The 19,865-nt window shown below is 49.2% G+C and overlaps 1 protein-coding gene across 3 annotated transcripts in view; it reads right to left on the bottom strand.

Moving 5' to 3' along the window:
- The window catches only part of SEMA4B (semaphorin 4B), a 41,764-nt gene extending 22,544 nt beyond the window's left edge, over nt 1–19,220 (bottom strand). The window contains exon 1 of one of the 3 annotated variants that reach the window (XM_032232550.1): nt 18,169–19,220. The gene's annotated coding sequence lies outside the window, so the exon portion shown is untranslated. The remainder of the gene's footprint in view (nt 1–18,168) is intronic. The other 2 variants (XM_032232548.1, XM_032232549.1) reach the window with 2 other exon arrangements.
- Between the last annotated feature and the right edge of the window lie 645 nt (nt 19,221–19,865).

Here is a 19,865-nt window from a genome sequence, read left to right as displayed (position 1 = left end):
AATACCTTTCCAGATGTTAAAGGCAAGAAGGGACTATACCTTTTTAACTAAAGAGCTTAGAAATCATCAGATTCAATATAAATGGGAGGCCCCAGCCGGCATTACAGTCACATTTGAGAATCAAAGACTTCGTCTCAATTCTGTTTCGGAGGCTCGAGATTTCTATTACAAGACTTTGAAGGCGGGACTTCCTGATCCACTTGGAAAAGAGGAGAGACAAGCCGAAGGAGAAGGCAAGCAACAGACCACATGGTTGCAAGATGGAGGGGGTAGCTCCCCCTCCCTCGGAGAAGCAGAAAAGCGGAGTTTGAGGATTTAGACATTCTAAAATATTTACCAAAGTTGTGGACTGAATGCGGGTTTGCGACCTCTCTCCGGCAGAAAAAGCGGAATTTATTGGTGGGGTGATACTGAATGTATATATGTAAAATGCATGCAGAATGATTTACGCTGTTTAAATTTGTTAGAAGGGAAAGTTTGAAGAGATTATTTTAAAATAGAAGGTAAACTGATTCTTGTTGAAACTATTATTTGAATATGTGGAATGATCTATGCTATTTAATTTTTATTAGAAGGGAAAGCTTGGTGAAATTATTTTGAGCTAGATTTTAAACTAATGTTTGCATAAATTTGATAGTGGCAAATATTAGAGAAGCAAGGGATGAGGGTAAAATGCATGCGGAATGATTTACGTATATTGGTGGGGTGATACTGAATGTATATATGTAAAATGAATGCAGAATGATTTATGTTGTTTAAATTCTGTTAGAAGGGAAAGCTGGATGAGATAATTTTAAAACGGAAGGTAAACTGATTCTTGTTGAAAGTATTATTTGAATATGTGGAATGATCTATGCTATTTAATTTTTATTAGAAGGGAAAGCTTGGTGAAATTATTTTGAGCTAAATTTTAAACTAATGTCTGCATAAATTTGATAGTGGTAAATATCAGAGAAGCAAAGGATGAGGGCAAAATGCATGCGGAATGATTTACGTTGTTTAAATCCTATTAGAAGGGAAAGCTGGTCGGGATCATTTCAAGATAGAATGCAAACTGATTTTGTGTAAAGTAATACTTGATCCACGCTGCTTAAACTTACTAAGAAGGGAAAGTTTGGTCAGATTATTTTGAATTATTGTTTGAAATTAAGGTTAAGAAAGGGAAAGTTTGATTATTCTTCTGTAAAGTAATATTTGAATATGTGGAATGATCCACGCTGCTTAAATTTTACTAGAAGGGATTATTTTTGAGTTAGATTGTATATGGATGTCTATACAAATTTGGATAAATGTTTATCTGAATACAAGGTTAAGGAAGAGGAATGGGAGAGTCTACAGGAGGTCGGGGTAAATAACAAAGAAGCAAGAGACGAGAATAAATATAGATAGAATGACTTACACTATTTAAGCATATATAAAGATGGGGGCTGAGCTTAACACAAAGAGTTTCTTTTTTTTTTCTTTTCTTTTTTCTTTGTTCTTTTCTTTCTTTTTTTTTGGTTTTTTTTTTCCTTTAATATATTACTTTTATTTTTAATCCATATGAATATAAGATACTTTAGATAGAAGGCAGTGCCAGGTGTGGGCCCTGGGAAGTCGGGAGGAGTAGGGATGGGGATTTTTGGGGGGTGGGTGGGTGGGTGTTAACATAGTCTCAATAAGAACAAGAATGCACTTATATACGGTTGTTCTTTTTTTTTTTCCTTTTTTTTTCTCTTTTCTTTCTTTAAATTTTTTTTTCCTTGGTCTATTTTACTTTTTATCAGATTATAATAAACAACACTTGAATAAAGGAATACACCAAGGAGGGAGGTAGAGGGAAAGAGGAGGGAGGAGTAAGGAAGGAGTAAGGGGAATGCAAGGAGGGCGTGTTGGGAGTAAGGGGAGAAGGAAGGTTTGAGGGGAAAGGGAAGTAGGAGGGGAGCGTTAGAGGGAGGAAAGGAAAGTTGGAGGGGGTAGATGGGGTGTATGGAGGATGGAAGTGTCAGGTGGGGTTGTGAATGATGAGTTGTGTTTTCTTTTTTATTTTATTTTTTATTTTCTTTTATATTTTTTTCTTATAGTAAATACCCTGTATATAAGTGATTGTAAAATGGAATGTGAAAATGAATAAAATATATATATATATATATATATATATATATATATATATATATATATATATATATATATATATATATATATATATATATATATAAAAGAAGATGCTTTGAAACAGCACAGCAACCTTGGAGGCCATCTAGTCCCACTCCCTGCTGCAGCAGGAAACCTTACATTGTCTGGATTATTTGGTGCCTCTAACAGAGAGGAAAATTGCCAGAAAGGAGAAGGAGTTTACTAGGACAAGGCAGCCATGCAGAGGAAGGCAGTGATAGTCCTTGATTTATGACTACAATTGAGCCCAAAATTTTGGTTGCTAAGCAAGACCATTGTTAAGTGAGTTTCACCACATTTTACTCAATCCATGACATTTCCTGGCTCTAACAGTCATGTGTAAGCTAGGGAAGAACATCTGAAGGCATGTGTAATGCTCTAATGTACAGAAGTTTTAGTTAAATTTGTGGCAGAAAGTGGACTCTGGATTTTTCCAAATGCAGTGAGATTGAATGTGTATAGTTTTAGAAGAGCTGTGTGTGTGTGTGTGTGTGTGTGTGTGTGTGTTTGTGTGTACATATACATATATACAGTAGATAATATATCTTTTTGTGGGCCTATACACGCTCTATACTATGTAATATGTATATAGACACATATGGCATATATGCATAGGATTAAATAGTATATTTTGGATGTTCAGTTCAATAGTCGTAAATAAATAGACAGGGAAATTGTATCTCGTTGAGGCCTTTGAGGTGAGGAGAGGCCAGGCAAGGTGCCCCTTGCTGAGAGTGACCGCAAGTTAGCCACGCCCACCCAGTCTCATGACTAAGCCACATCCACTGTCAGAACCATCAAGCCATGCCCACCAAACAAGCCACACCCACAGAACCAGTAATAAAAAAATTGAATGCCCCCAGACATATGCAGTTTGTTCCCCAGAGGCCACACTTAACAACCCACTTCAGGATTTAGGAGTTGGAAATTTACAGCCCAATGACTCTCCGCCTCTCCAGATTAGGTGAGAAATGGAGGACATCTGTGGGTCCCTTAACCAAGTTTCACAGTTTGAAGAAGTCAATAGGATAAGCACCCAACGTTTCCAACCAAAAAAGAAAACCAAGTTGCCATGACTCAACTTCCAGCCAACTCCACCTAGACGACTGAAAGCCTTCATCAATATAGCGCTCAAGGAGTTTGCTTCATCTTCCTCAGGGAAAGGAAGAGCCCCTAGACTGGCATTTCAGAGGCCATTTGGTCTAAGGCACCGCCGACCTTCCCAACCCAGCCTTGCCCACTTCATCCAAACCCCTGGGCTAAAGAAGCCCCAAGTCTCCTTGCAAAGTTAATTCATTTGTTCTGCAAAACATGGTAGTGGATCTGGGTACTTGAGAGACCGCCTCCTGCCAATTACCTCCTCGCGACCTATCAGATTACACAGATTAGGCCTCCTCCGAGTTCCATCCGCCAGTCAGTGTCGACTGGCAACCACGTGGAGGAGAGCCTTTTCAGTAGTAGCTCCGACCCTTTGGAACGATCTCCCCGTGGAGATTCGTACCCTCACCACCCTCCAGACCTTCCGCACAGCCCTCAAGATCTGGCTATCCCGTCAGGCCTGGGGTTAAAGATTGTAATTTGTCCCCACCCGAATGATGAATGTTGTTTCTATTTTTAATTATGTACTGTTTTTATATGTCACTGTCTGTATTCCCTTCCCCACAAGTTGTAAGCCGCCCTGAGTCCCCTCAGGGAAAAGGGCGGCCTATAATAAGCTTACAATTACAATTAAACTTACAATTGCTAAATCAGAGTCAAGATCTGAGCCAACATGATCACCGTCACCATGGAAGAGTTCGGTTAACCCCCAAAGAAACATCCTCCGCCCCCTTCCTTCTTCCAGGCTGAAACTGAGCAGCTGTATCATCATCTGAGACGCAACGAGGGCAGAAAAGCCTTCCTTCTCTCCACTGGGAAAGCCCAAATGTTCGCTTGCACCCATGTCTGGCCTTGCCCGGCTCTCCTCTTCCTCTCCAAAGGCGCCGAATCCCTTCCGAGGCCTCTTCCTCTGCTGGTGCCCTCGGCTGCCAAAGGGCAAAGTCGCCCATCACCCTCAACAAGGGCTGTGCCAGGATCATCTGCTCTCCTGCTGAGAAAATAGCCCAGCCCAGCTGGAAAGCTCGGGTACCCCAGGCAGATCCCCTAACTGTTGTCCTTCCCTGCGGGAGGCCAGGGATGCTGACTAGCCACAGGTTGGCTGGGAAGAGGCCTGGCCACCTCAAAGGGGAGGCCCAGCAAAGACTGTTGGTGCACACAAGCTTTTAACTGCCATCTTTTCTTCCTATTTGATACTGCAACTTTTCCTTGCCTTCCTATTTCTTGCTGCTCTTCTGAATAACTCTCCTATAAGCCTCTCCTATAAGGGGACCCCAGTGGGTGAGTTTCATCTGCCTATGAATGGATGCACTGTCCAGCGTGGGGCCTGGTGAGGAAGGAAGGAAGGAAGGAAGGAAGGAAGGGAAGCAGCAGCTCAGAGCCGTTGGGCCCTCTGACAAGAGAAGTCAAGAAGAGCTGAAAGAGAGAGAGAAGAAAAGCACCACTGCAACTATTCTGCCAGGAAAAGGAAAGAGAGGCCACCGTTCTGCTTACTCTATAGAAGGCAGGGAAACAAAAATTGACCCTTGCTGGGCCATCAGGCAGCCTGTGGAGGAAAGGGGGCAGAAGGGCCCACGTTTAGCCTTGTGGAAAGGTAGCTGAAGCCCTCAGGGTGGACCCTCAAGGATGTCTCATACACACACACCTCAAGGCCCCCTGCTTCTTTTGGGAATGGGGGTTTGCAGAGGCAGCCTTAAAGGTAAAGGTTCCCCTCACACACATGTGCTAGCCGTTCCCGACCTCTAGGGGGAAATGCTCATCTTCGTTTCAAAGCCAAAGAGCCAGTGCTGTCCGAAGATGTCTCCATGCTCCTGTGGCCGGCATGACTCAACACTGAAGGCGCATGGAACGCTGTTACCTTCTCATCAAAGATGGCTCCTATTTTTCGGTTCCACCACAAATCCGCGGTAGACTAAAGCGCGCTCGACGAAAGCACGTATGTGACGTCATCACAGCGCGACGAAAACGCTGTGAGCGGTAATTTAAAATTAACGCGAAAACCTTACCCTAAACCCCCCAAACCTAACCCTAAACCTAACCCTAAGCCTAACCCTTAACCTAACCCTAAACCTAACCGTAAACCTAACCCTAACCTAACCCTAAGCTAACCCTTAACCTAACCCTAAACCTAACCGTAAACCTAACCCTTAACCTAATGCTAACCTAACGCTAACCCTTAACCTAACCCTAAACCTAACCCTAACGCTTAACGTAACCCTAACCCTTAACCTAACCCTAACCCTAACCCTAACCCTTACCTTTATGTGAATCGGCTTGCTTTAATTTTATTTTAATTTTAATTTAATGTATTTTTAATTTTATTTGTCGCGCTGCTGATGACGTCACGTACGCGCTTTGATCGGGCGCGCTTTAGTGGACCGCGGTTTTGACGGGTCACATAATTTTCTACTTGCATTTTACGTACTTTCGAACTGCCCGGATGCAGCCAACAACCGCAGCTGGAGCGTGAAGAAGATCCAATTGGCTCTAGTGCGGCTGCCGGAGGCGGAAGAAATGCCGCCACCCGGTTGGTTCCCTGCCAGACAGCTGTCAGTATAAATAGCTATCAGGCGGGCATTGTTCTGTTCTCCTCCCGTTGTTGTTAGCTTTCCTAGTTGAACAAAAGGTTACATTGAAGAACCCTCTCCTGCGTCTGTCTGAATTTAAAACTGGCGACGAGGATGAGTGACACGCCATTGCCGCCGCTTCTACATTCGCCGTGTTCCGTCCTGAGGCGGAATCGTGGGATATGTTCCTCGAACGCTTCGAGGTCTTCTTACCCCTTCTCGCTATGCTCGCCGTCAATTCTTCCGGCGCTGCAGTCAGACTGACAGCCAATCCATTAGTCAGTACGTGGCTGCTCTGAGGGCTGCCGCGATCCACTATGAATTGTGGATCTCGATGACGTGCTCCTGGAGCAGTTCATCTATGGTCTACAGGACATCAACCTCCATCGCTGCATCCTGTCCCGCGCTGAGCTGATCCTGAAGATCGCTGTGGACGAGGCGCGAGCCTATGAAATGGCTGGAAAATCCACACCAGATCTCCGCCATTTTCCCCCATCTGCTTTGGCTTCGCTGCCTCATTCCTCCGTCCACTGTCAACTAGGTCCAGAAGACCCTCGGTCAGGGGTGACCTGAGGGCTGCTTCCCTCAGGGATGCCGGTGCCTGCCTCAGCTGTGGAGGCTGCCACTCTCGCTCTTCCTGCCGGTTCCGTTCCGCCCTGTGCCGCGAGTGCGGGAAGAAAGGCCAGCAAGTTCTCCTGCTGTGGACCCGAGGGCTGCCAGGATGCCCGTTCCTAGCGGCCGCCGACCTGCCTCCACCCCTTCCTCCGCCCGTCAAGGGTGCTACACTGTCTCGGAACCCGAGGGTCCTTTTCCTGACTGGCTGGTGGACTCTGCCTCAACTGCCACAGGGGATCGGGGTAAGATGCATCTCGGCGTCTTACTCGACGGCCGACCCTGCACCATGGAGCTGGACACTGGCTCGGCCCACTCCATCATTTCTTGGGACACTCTAAGAAGCTTATCCCTCGCCTCTGTCAGAGGCGCTTATCTCCCTCCACTTGTCACCTCCGGGACTACCAGGGCAACCCCATTCCCGTGGTGGGCTGCGGTACCTTCTTGGTCCAATATGGGCCGGTTCAAGGCCCCCCTGCCCTGATTATAGTCCGGAACCCCCTGGCCTCACTTTTGGGGCTCGACTGGTTTGGCCTTTCTATTGGCGGTGTCAATTTCCTATGCCTGGCTTCCGACCTAGATTCCCTCTTGGCTGAATTTGCAGATGTGTTCGATAATGCTCTGGGTTATTACAAGGGCACCCCTATCTCCCTTAATCTGGACCCCTTGGTGGCACCAATCCGCCTTAAGGCTCGAAGGGTGCTGTTTGCCCTTCGGGAATGGGTGGACACTGAACTAGGTAAACTGATCTCACGGGGCATCTTGGAGCCCATGGATCACTCCCCATGGGAAACCCCTATAGTACTCGCTATTAAATCTGATGGATCCCTGAGGATCTGCACAGACTATAAGACCACCGTAAACAAGGCATTGCAGATGCATCCCTACCTCGTGCTGGTTGTCCAGCATGTGTGGGTCAGGGGAAATTTTTTGCCAAATTAGACCTGGCCCAAGCGTACCAGCAACTTCCTGTGGATGAAGCCATTGCAGTGGCACAGACGATTATGACACACCGTGGTGCCTTTAAGTGCCGCCGCCTTCAATTTGGCATCAGTGTTGCCCCAGGGCTTTTCCAGGGATTGATGGAGCGGTTGCTCCATGCATCCCTGGTGTGATGCCATATTTTGACGATGTCTTGATTGCTGCTGCCGATAAATCAGGACTCGTCAAAACTCTTCGGGTGGTGCTGACCAGATTTAGAGCTTCAGGCCTCCATTTGAAGCACTCTAAATGTCAGCTGGGCGTCCTATCGGTTGAATTTTGGATTACCTCATAGATTCTCGAGGTATTCACCACACTCCCGCCAAAATTGACTCCATTGTCTCTGCCCCCACCCCTTCCAATAGGGCGGAGCTCCAAGCCTTCCTGGGCCTTCTTAATTTTTACCTCCGCTTTATTCCTCATAAGGCTTCCATTGCGGAGCCTCTTCACCGTTTGTTGGATGCCTCCGCCCCTTGGGTCTGGACTAGCTGCGAAGCACATGCGCTCACGGCTGTCAAACGCCTCCTGACAGCTGCCCCCATAATCGTCCAATACAATGAGCGCCTGCCCCTTCTCCTCGCCTGCGACGTCTCCCCCCTTTGGTGTCGGGGCCATTTTGAGCCATTCGTTGCCGATGGCTCTAAGGCCCCGATCGCCTTTTACTCCCGCACCTTGTCCAGGACTGAGCGCAATTACAGCCAGCTGGACAAGGAGGCCCTTGCGGTTGTGGCAGGGGTGAAACACTTCCACCACTACCTCTACGGCCGCCCCTTCACCCTTTTAACAGACCACAAGCCCCTATTGGGCATTTTGGCAGGGGACTGACCGACCCCTCCCATCATCTCCCCCCACATATCCGCTGGTCCAAATTTCTGGCCTCTTATTCATATCACCTCCTCTACCGGCCAGGTAAGCACATGGGGCATGCGAACGCTTTGAGCCGTTGCCCGCTGCCCGTGCTTGTCTCCGACCCTGCCCCCCTCCTCCTCCTTCGTCTCGCTTATTGACGATTTGGAGCTTCCACTCTCTGCTGCCGACATCGCCCGCACTACCCACACTGACCCTCTCCTCTGGAGGGTCCTGGACGCCGTCCACTGGGGCTGGGCGGCAGACACTCGCTCCGCCGAGTTCCTGCCATTCTTCCACTGCCGGGACAAGCTGTCCATTACTATGGACTGCCTCTTCTGGGGGCCCCGGGTTGTCGTCCCAGCTGCCCTTCGCCAGAAAGTCCTCCGCCGCCTCCACGAGGGTTACCCAGGCATTGTGCAAATGAAATCCCTATGTTGCAGCTATATCTGGTGGCCCTCTATGTACTCGGACATTGCTGGTTGGGTTCAGCAGTGCCCGCCCTGCCAGGCTGTCTGTCCTGCCCCGCCCACCATTCCTTCCCGGGAGTGGGACTCCCCCTCCGCCCCATGGAGCTGTCTTCACGTGGATTTCTTTGGCCCCATGGAGGGTCGCACCTTTTCTTGGTTGTTGACGCCCTATCCAAGTGGGTAGAACTATTCCCTATGCGTTCCACTACATCAGGCGCCACCATCAAATTTTAGATGCCCTTTTCATAACCCACGGCATTCCCGATGTCCTTGTCTCCGACAACGGACCTCAATTCACCTCCGATACTTTCCAACAATACTTGGCTAGCCTGGGCATCCGCCACGCTCCGGTGGCCCGTAGCACCCAGCCAGGAATTGCTTGGCGGAAACGCGCTGTCTGCTCAGCAAGGAAGCTCTGGCATGGCTGAGTTACCTTCCCTGGCCTGCCAGGCTTCAGGCGTACCTCCGTGCCCAGCATTCTACTCCGTGCCAGGAGTCTGGCAAGTGCCCTTCCGAAATTCTCATGGGCCACTGGCTCTGAACCATGCTAAACGTCTCCACCCCTCTTACGCCCCTTCGAATCTTCCCATTGAGGGAGCCCCCACGGGTTTTTCGGTGGGGGAGGGTGTCTTCGCACAAAATTACACAGGAGAATCCAAGTGGCTTCCAGGCGTAATAACAGAATTAACAGGGTCCTGTTCTTACAGGGTCCAACTGCGACGGACGACTTTTCGTGGCGCCATATAATCAGACTGCACCGCCACGAGGACATCACAGTTGCACTACCAGCCAGCCACATCAAATCCGCATCCGCCATCAAACGCAGCACACCAGCCACAACCAGTATGCCCCGGCCTTCCCAGCTGCGTGCTGTCCGCTCAAACCACGGCCGGGAACTTACCTTTGAACATTCGCGCTGGTTGAGGGGCCGGGCCTTCAGCTCAGCTGCGTCACAACAACGGACCTCCTCCTCCAACAACTATGGCGGACAACTGCCAGACTGAGGCATTCCCAGCGCATGCGCAGACGACCACAATATCTAAATGATTACGCATGCGCAATCCAAGGGAAAGGAGTGTTGCATCCGCCCGGACACAGCTGACAGCCGCAGCCAGAGCCTGAAGAAGATCCGATTGGCTCAGGCGCCGGCTGCCGGGAGAAATGCCACCACTCGATTGGTTCCCCACCTGACAGCTGTCAGTATAAATAGCTGTCAGGTGGGTATTGTTCTGTTCTCCTCCCGTTCTTGTTAGCTTTCCTAGTTGAATAAAAGTTGAAGAACCCTCTCCTGCGTCTGTCTGAATTTAAAGTCCCCTTCATGCAGGGCTCCCAGGAAGCTAGAGAGCAATTCACGGGGATCCCTTAATTGGACTTTAGCCTCAGGACATTCCCCGTCCCCATGGTCCACATCGCTCTGAGCCAGACAGCAATGCTTCCTCTCACTTCACGTGGGCAGAGATGGGCGGATTTCCTGGCAGTTTTTCTCCTAACCCCCCATGTGGTAGAGAAAGCAGCCCCAGTCTGGCCATCCAAGTTTTACTATTTATTTAGATTTAATTTAATTTAATTTCTATTATTCATTGTGTTTTCTGGTGATAGGATTATTGATCTCCCAGGGGACAGGGAGCCTTATGAAATTACTTTCACAGGCATTATAATGCAGGGGCAATCTGGGCAGTAACCCAGAGAGAGATGATTCTGTCACTGAAATAGAAAATCAATAGCTTAAATCAAGCAAAGCACCTTCCAAAATCTGCCCAAATGATGGATTAGAAGAACTGGTCAGAAACCCAAGCTCCCCCACCCCTGCCTGCCTGGAAGCTATTTCCCTCAGTAAATTATAGTGTTAGAAGGGGCCAAAGGATCATCTAGTCCATCCTTCTGCAAAGTGCAGACATCCGAGATGGGGAACCTGCAACTTCCACAGGTAAAGTCTTCTCTGCAAAGAAGGGCTCTCCTTCAGAGGAACTTTTCCTCCTGCTTACATGAGATCCGGGCAGCTGCAACCTGTGCCCAAGACTTCTGGGACTACTTTCTATGACCACAGATGGTGGCTCCTCCTGGAGCTTCTGCTTGTCTCCCTGAACACAACTGCCAGGCCTCCCTTCCTTCCAGCTCCTCCAGCCCATCCCTGAGTTCTGCTTCTTCTCTGCTGCTCTTCACTTTCAGGGATGCATAGAGACGTTCGCAGAGCCTTTGCCCATAGTAATCACAGTTTTTTGAGAGCTGCTTCTGCCTCTAATCCTTTGGTCCCATACAGAGTCTCTTTTCTCCCACCCAATCCCCTGCCCCGTGTGCCAGGAACAAGAGGAGAAAATGACATCCTTACTCAGCAAAGTCCAACATCCTTTGGACCCCCAACCCGAAGTCCTGCACCCCTTGCTTCTATAAGAAGGCCGCTATCAGGGAAAACTACTCCAGCTAAGCTTGGAAATATTCTGGAATTATTAGAGCCAAATAGGGAAGGTCGAGCAGATGACCTCAAATTCTGTGAGGCAGTTGAGCTAACGTAAAAATGACTGGTTTTATTTTAAGAACGCTATTTGTATTCCCTCGTGCTGAGCCAAGTTGCAGCCCTTGCCCCAGCTCCTTCGCCCACTGCAGGACCCCTGAGGGGCAGAATACGCGTGGGCTTCAGGCACGGCCTACATGGCCTGCTGCCCCTCTCCTCCTCTGGAATGGCCTGGCTTGTCACTTAGTGGCAGCAAAAGGGAGGCTTGGGCCGGTGCTTCAGGCCCCAGGGGCATCTCAAGCCTTGGATCGACCGAGCCAGCCAGCTGCCAAGCGGAGCCGAGCAGCAGCAGCTCAGGGCTGGGCTGGCAGCTGGGCCTCTAATGCTCTTCAGAGCTGGATCCACCCATGCAGGATGGAGCCCCAGGGCCATCTGGCAATGTGGAGTTGGGGGCATTCAAGATAAAGGGGGAGGGGCAGACTCCTCCAGCAACATGGCGGCTTTTGAGCCTGGCTAAGGCCCCCACCCAGCGGGACTTGCCCCACCTGGAAGGGGAGGTCCGCCCACTGACCTTGGCAGACTGCTCCTGCACCAATCCTACGTTGGGCTGGAGCCTGTTGGGACTCTCTGCAGCAAGTCTGTGCTTGGTGAAAGGTCTGGATGGGCTCCAGCTTGCTCTGCTCCAGGGAGGGCTGGCACGCCAAGGCCGGAAGCTCTCCCCGCATGGGTGGCAAAACCCAGGCAAGTCAGGCAGCTTTGTGCACACCACAGGACGGTGGCACAGCCCCATCCGGAAAGCAGCCTGCAGCCAGCCAATTCCCACAGCAAGGAATGGATCTCTCTCCCAGCTTCCTGCAGGGGCCTCTTCAATGATGGTTAATCTTTCACAGGGGCATAGAGTCCAACCAGTGGCCTTCACTGCCCTCCACGGCCCCCAGGAGAAAGTGGTAGCCTCTGCCTGGCAGCCACACCAGATTCAACCAGGAGACAAAGACCATAAAAGACCTGCAATCAGATTCCAGAAGCTCCCCCCGCCCAGATAGCAGCACTGGGTGGTTAGATCCAGACTGTGTGATGGTGACCACAAAGTGTCCAACCACACCTATGTTTCGTTGGGAATAACTGGGGGTGTTTAGCCAAAGGTCCCCCCACAAGGAAGGACAGCTGAATGCACTGGCCACCGAGGCTCCACCTGTCTACTTTTCACAGGCTTCTTAGGGTTGCACTGCTACAGGCCATGGAAGGGAGGATTCCACGGACAGAATTCTTTAGGTAAAGAGAACTGCCAAAAAATACGACCTGGAACTCATCGCTCACCCTTCCAATGCGAATCACTTTGGGAACTGCCAAGGCAGCTTGGAGCTAAGAGTAAAACAGGTGCAAACTGCAGTGGCTGAAGCAGCAAAGGCAGGTAAGGTGGAAGCAGCGGAGAGGCTTCTGGGCTCTGTTGGGAGGTGAAGGGAAGGCACAAGGGAAAGATGGAGGCAGGAAGAAGGCCGAGTCCTCAGCCTCTACAATGAAGGGGAACAAGTAGGGAGGCCTCCTGTTTTTCCAGCTGTGAACAGAAGGCAAGGCTTGGCAGGAGTAATAAGTAAGGCCAACTCAATCTCCTTGACCCAGTGACCAGTTAATTGCTCTTGTGAATACAACAGGTATTCAACAGTCTCTCAAGTGATCCCAGTTGAGAACAAGGCAAAACGTGGGCTGGGCTTTGTCACATGAGATGGGTAGACAGAGCTTGGCAAAGCGTGTTGGGTGGTGCCCTGTGCCACAGAGCCTACCTTCAACACATTTATAAAGGACTCGGATGAGGGGCTGGAAGATAGGATAAAAGCATTTGCAGATGACACAAAGACTAAGATCATCACAAACATTTTAGAAGATGGATCAAGACTGAGAAAATTATCAGATACAGAAAGTAGCAAAAGGAATTCTGACAGAGGTAAATACATCACCCATCTTGCTGACCAAAGGGGGATACTATCTACCTTGATTCCAGCAAAATCTTTTGATAAGGTTCCACAGGGTATTTTCAGATAAACTGCTTTGGATAGCCCACTCTGAGGATGGCCCACAACTGTACTCGGTAAGACGCCAGGTGGAGCAGGGCCGGCAGAGTCAAGGAGTTCCACAAGGATTCTCTTGGAGCTGCTATTACTCAAAGTATCAATTCATGACCAGAATAAGGGCTGCTTATCACAGCTGTGGAATTATAGGTAGGAGGGGTGTTTGCAGTTCACTCCTGCATTCTTGCCAAGTATTGCTGTGTCTGAAAGATATCGCCCGGCCATTCTCCAAGCCTGATAAAGGTCGGTAATTGTGAAACCATCTTGAAAGATTGTCGGGACAGGACTTTGCTGGAAAAGAATTTACTGTAAATTAAAATAAAAGGGGTTTATTGAGACAAAGACTCAGTTCGTGCTGCTGTGGAAGCCTGGGTCAGAACATGCTGAAAACTGGAAACAATTGCTGACTTTGGTAAAAGTATTGTACAAATGTGGTCATATAACTGCAGGATGCTGCAAATGGCTATGTGGCAGGAGCAGGATTGGTGTGGGTTTGACAGGGCAGCACGGGGGCAGGGCAGCTGTGGTCCTCCACAAGGGTTCGCATGGAAAATGAATTGTCCACGCTTGGGTTAAAGGGAACAAGACATCCTTAATAGAAGCAAGAAGTGTTCAGTTTAGGTATGTGTATGTACAAGGGGGGGTATTCATGGTTTGGAAACAAAACAATAAGTGTGAGAAGATCTTGGGTCTTGACAATAAGCTGCACCTGAATCAATAGTGCAAGGTAGCTGTGAGGAGGGGTCTTAAAGGAAAAAAAGTAAGTCCTAAACATGTATTGAAAAACTTCCTGTGCTCAGGATTAAAGGAAAGTTGTAAAATATGTCAATCCAAGGTTTCTAACAGCTGAAAAGAAGTTAACAAGCAATTTCCAAAAGTGATTAGAAAAGGGAGTCTGCCGCACTCAGTAAGCTTTCGAAAGGAGCTTTGAGCAAGCTGCTAAGTCTCTCATCTCCCAGAATGGCTAAACCCAGAGACGACCTCTATCTCGTGACCTCCTCATGAGGAGTAGCTGCCTGGAGCAACTTGTTGTTCTCAGTTATGAAGTCGTGTCCGACCCATCGCAACAATCTCAAGTCCTCTCGTCTCCAGAGAAATTACGAAGAGCTGGTAGACTATGCGTAATCTTTGACTTATGACCGCAATTGAGCCCAAAATTTCTGTTGCTAAGCAAGACAATGGTTAAGTGAGTTTTCTTCCATTTACAACCTTTCTTGCCAGTTACTAAGTGAATCACTGCCATTGTTAGATTAAGTAACACAGTTGCTAAGTCATCTGGTTTCCCCATTGGACTTGCTTATCAGAAGATTGCAAAAGATGATCACATTGACCCTGGGACACTGCAAATGCCATTAGTACGAACCAGTTGCCAAGTGGATGCATTTTGATCAGGGGACCATGGGATGCTGCGATGGTCCTGTGAAAAAGGACCATAAATAACTTTTTTCAGTGCCATTATAATCTCAAAATGGCCAATAAAGAATGATTGCACTTGCTGGCTCTTCCTTCCCTGGGATCATCAGTGCTGCTTTTAGCAAATTCTGGCTGGCCAAAGACTGTAATAAAGGTATTTGATTTCAGCCAAGCAGGTTCACAGAGGACAATGGAGATGATACAGGATCTTGAGGGACATGGCCTATGAGAACAGACGGAAGGAATCTGGGATGCTCAGTTGGGGGGGGGGAGATCTGGGGAATTTTATGAGGAAATCTATGATTCTATGACTATGACTACGGGGCTATGAAGGAACCACAACAGATAGCAGGACTTACAAAAAGCATCTAAGTTGTCTTGATGATTACCAATTGGAGATGAGTCAATCATAGGATGTAATGTGATTCAGTCTACAAGCCGGCACAACCCCAGACTGCTTCAACGGAAGTAGAGCATTAAGATCAAGATCAGTTCCTCTCTATTCTGGATTGGTCTGACCACACCTAGAAGGGCAAGCACTGTGTTTCAGCATCAGTGAAATACTGTGGTATGATTGAGGGATACAATTTAATAAAAAGGAAATGAGAGTCCTAGATGGTTCTGCCAATGCTGTTCGGCAGGCAAGAAGAGGGCAAGAGAGAAATTAACTATGAACTCAAGTCTTCAGGGCCAGTTTCTTTCCCTCCCACGTTATCACAGGAATCACCAAACCCTTCTTTGTAGTCTTTGAAAACTCCTGGGGGACTGGTGAGGTCCCAGATAATGAAAATGTCAATTTAATTTTCAAAAGTGGGGAGAAGACAACTTGGGAAACTGTAAATCTGCCACCCTGATGCCCATCTTGGCAAAGTCTTCAAAGAGATGATCAGGCAGGAGCTAGCATGGACTTCTCTCCCACAAATTGGGCCAGGCTTACATTAAGTGGCTAGACTAATAAATCAGATCAGGAACGACACAGAAGTATTTGGACCCACCAAAACTTTCCACAACCTCCACGATGTTCTCCTTCAAAACAGGGTAAAACCTGGGTTAGATTATACAGATTGTCCTCGACTTACAACTACAACTGAGCACAAAATTTCTGTTAAGTGATATTCCCACTGACTTTGCTTGTCAGAAGTTTGCAAAAAGTGTTCGCATGACCCATAACGCCACAACTGTCATAAATGAGAGTCAGTAACTAAGTGCCTGAGTTTTGGTCACGTGACACAGGGATGCTGTAATGTTTGCAAGTGGGGAAAATGGTTGTGTCACTTTTTCCAATGCCATTTTAACTTTGAATGGTCACCTTGTAAGTCGAGGACCACCTGAGGAAAGTACTGAGGAGAGGGCTGTGTAACATTTGGTTCCTGCGAGGCCTCATGAACGACACAATGCATAGGCATTGTGGAAGCCGCCACAAAGGACCAGCAGCTGCATTGGCCAGGCAGGCCTCAGAAGCAGCTGGAGAAAGAAGACTTGGGGTGGCTGGACAAGTCAAAGGGCAGATGGGAGGAGACAGGCAAGTCGGGAAGTTGAAACACCCACCAAGGAGGTAAATGCAGGCAGCTGCTAGATGCCCCAATGTTTATTACATGACCTTGGGGCTGCTGCAAAGTGATCAACTTTGATGTTGATCACTGCCAGCTGGACGGCACCTTGTAATTTCAAATGATCTCTGAATGAATACGAATTGAGCAAGCAAATTCAGCAGATGCCTGCAAATAGGGAGGTATCTGGAGCACAGAAGATGGGTAGAACTTATTCCAAGTTTCCTAGACCCAGGACAACACCCGGGGTGGGGGTGGGGATTCTAACCACAAAGGAAGCATCAGAACATCTTTCCAGAAGACCCACCGTTACACAGTGGATCAGCTGCCTTGGGAGTGGTAGACTGGCCTTCACCAGAGGTGTTTAAAGAGCAGCCAGATGAGCATCAGCCAGGATGCTAAAGTACAGGATATCTGTCCTGGACTGGGGTTGGACTCCAATCTTAGACTGTCTAATGGCGTTACAGTGAAGTCATGAAAGTGCAGAGTGGTTGTGTAGAATTCTTCAAAGAAGCAGTGAATTGTCTTCCCTGAGAAATGTTGTGTTTGAACTCTCCTTGGATCATGCAAATTGTCTGTGGTGTGACAAGGGCAAGCACTCACTTGAAGCTGCACTCCCCGAAAGACGAGCTAGGGCCACTTTTACTCCCACTGGCCCCACCCTCTCTCACATCCTGGAGAGGAACAAGCTTCAACACCAGCCTGCAATTCAAGAAGAGGCAGCCCGGCCACCCACCCACCCCCAAGTCCTGGGGCCCCAGGATTTAAGAGTGTCCCATCCCATCCCAACCACCAGCAGATCAGAAACCCCCCAGGAGAACCCTTTGTTTCCAGTCTGGTTTGGTTAGTGTGCGCTTTGTTGCATGATGACTCAGAGAGTGCATGGAAGTAAATATTTCATAGTTTGTTCTTCTTGCTCCTGGGCGGATAGTCCAAGTGCATAAGAAATGGAGACAAGGCAAAAGCAACGATAAGCTGCTCTTTGTCTGCTGAAGAATTCAAGGCCTCTTATCCTTGCCACTGAGCATTCTGGGAAAACTGAAAAACCAGCCTGTTCAGGGTTCAGCTTCTGGGCAATTACAGTTCTGCTCTAACTTTCGGCTTTGCATCCTCTTGGAGTTCCTCTGGAAGATCCACTGACTTGTTCAAAAATATTTCATGTCAGTTCATCAGAAAAAGAAAACCTGGCAACCTTATCTACTCTTTTTTCATGGAATGAAAGTTGTCTGCCATATTGTACTTGTAGCTATTATCCTTTTGTCTTGTTCTTGTAGCTACAGCCGCTCATTTCAGGCTGCCCATTGAAAAGCCCCTCCAAGACCTCCCCGCCCGCGATTCTTCCTCCCGGCTCCCTTTAAAGCCAGACGAAGCAGTTCTCCCGCCCGGCCCTTCCAGCCGCGGACGGGCTGGCCCGGAGGACCGAGCCGTCCCCCACGACTCCAGCCCAGCCCGGCAGAGGCCTCTGCGGCTCAGCAGGGAGTCGCGGGTCGCGCAGGAAGCCCCCTCCCCCCCCGGGGTTCTCAAGCCTGCCCGGTAGAGAACGCGCCGCCCCGTCGCGAAAAAGGCGGGCCCAGAGCCCCTTCGCGCCACCACCGGGAGAGGTTCCTGTGGCGGCGGAAGGGTCCAAGGCACACTTGGGGGAGGGGAGGGGGCTCTTAACAGGCGTCCTAAGGCTGCGCCGAATGGAAACCGGGACCGGCGGGCTCCCCTCGCGAAGATCTGCGGCCTTTTGCCCCTTTGCGGATCTTGCGCATCCCAAGCGGCCGGGGGTCCCAAAAGCCCTGAGAAGCGGGAAAGGCCGGGCCGCCGCTGCCAGCTTCACCTCCGGCGGGCCCAACCCGACAGACCAGCTTGCAAACGCTCAAGGGCGCCGAGTCCGCCCTCCCCTCCCCTCCTTCGCGCCCCGGCAAGGTTGAGGCCGCGACTCCGCCCCGCGCGCCCACCCGCCCGCGGCTCGCCTACCGTGGCCGAGGCTCAGTCGGGGCACCGCCTCCCCGGGGCGGCCGAGGGCAACAGCGAACCCAGCAGCAGCAGCAGCAGCGACGGCCCCATGGCGCGCGGGGCCCGGCAGCGGCGAGGTCGGCGAGTGCGGGCCGCGGAGGCGCCCAACCCAACTCGCGCTGCTCCAGCTGGCCAGGGCGGGTGTGGCGGCGCCTCCGCCTTCGGGCGTGGCAGGCAGGCCCGTACCTGAGCAGGAGCCGCGCCCGGCCGTCCCTGCGGGGAGGGAGGAGCTGGGGCACCTGGCGCGCACCTGCCTGCCCCCCAGGGCGATTCCGCCGTGGTGGCCGCTGGACGGACCGGGAAAGGCGTCCTGGGGGGAGGAGGCCCCTCGTCGCTTTGGCCCCTCGAGATCCGCTAGCCGCTCACCCGTGAGCCGCGCGCAGAGCCCGGGCACTGGAGGCGGCGAAAGTGAGGCTGCTGCGGAGCGCCTCTTAAGGCCTCTTCGGAACGGGCAGCGTCCGGCGCCGCCTTATTCTTCCTGATCCGGTTTTTCCCGGGCGGCCTCAGAGTGGGGAATGGTCCGATGGCTTCCTTTTGCGGATGCGCTACCAGAACACGCCACTGGAGGCGCTGTTGGGAACCAGGCCAGGAGCCGCCTGTAAGGCCTGGCCCCTCCTCTCTGAGAACTCGTGAAACAAACATTTCAGAAGGAAACTTTTATTGAGAGAAAGTGATAGCAAGAAAGCAAGGAAGGATCTGAAATTCCCGCTCAGAACCGTTAAACACTGCAAAAAATCCCTCCCCTGTGTCCAGCCAGAGGCCAGGGAGCCAATCCACAGGGGCGAAGTTGTTGTGAGAACTTGAGCTGGGAGGGCCTTTTTTGTTTTGTTTTTAAAGTCTATGTCCTTTATTATCCTGTTGTCAAAATGTTCATTTTTTTGTTTATAATGTTTATTTTTTTAAACACAGATAATACAAACAGTACATATACAACTGAATACAAAAAGAAAAAGAAGAAAAGGAAACACAGATTACAGTGTACTCCCTGGAGACTCCCCCCCCCTTATATTTCTTAGATATACAATATATTCCAATTGTGCTCTTATCCCCTCCAGAACAACATATATTCTTGAGTAGGTTTATTCCCTTTGCCTTCCACCAACACTGATTTTATAAAATCCCCCATATTTCATTATAATTATTTACTTTAATCATCCCTTTTTAAGTTTAATTTCTGTTGTTAATTTAGCATTTGTTGCCACACTGCAAATTTTATTATACCACTAATTTCTTTGAATATCCGAATTTCGTCCCTAATATTTAGCTATCACTAATCTAGCTGCCATTATCAAATTTACAATCAATTCCTTTTTTGTTTCATTTATATCCCGTTTTTCCACCAGCAACAATAATGCAATCCTCGATGACATCTCTAGATTTACATTCAACAATGCTCTAATTTATCTAAACACCATGTCCCATATTTTGTGCACTATCACAATCCCACCACATGTTTATATGTTTCCAACTTCTTTCTTGCACCTCCAACACATATTTGTATATGTACCATCTATTTGATTTAATTTACATGGTGTTAGGAGCACCTCCATATCACTTTATATCCATTTTCCTTAACTAACTGACATATATTTATATACTCTTCTGTTCCAAATATTTTCCAATCATTATCATTTGAAAGATTAACCCCTTCTACCATT

This window comes from Thamnophis elegans, chromosome 16 (genome assembly GCF_009769535.1).
Source record: "Thamnophis elegans isolate rThaEle1 chromosome 16, rThaEle1.pri, whole genome shotgun sequence".
Taxonomy (NCBI): Eukaryota; Metazoa; Chordata; class Lepidosauria; order Squamata; family Colubridae; genus Thamnophis; species Thamnophis elegans.
Note: the sequence above shows the minus strand (reverse complement) of the source record. Positions and strands in the feature narration are given on the sequence as shown.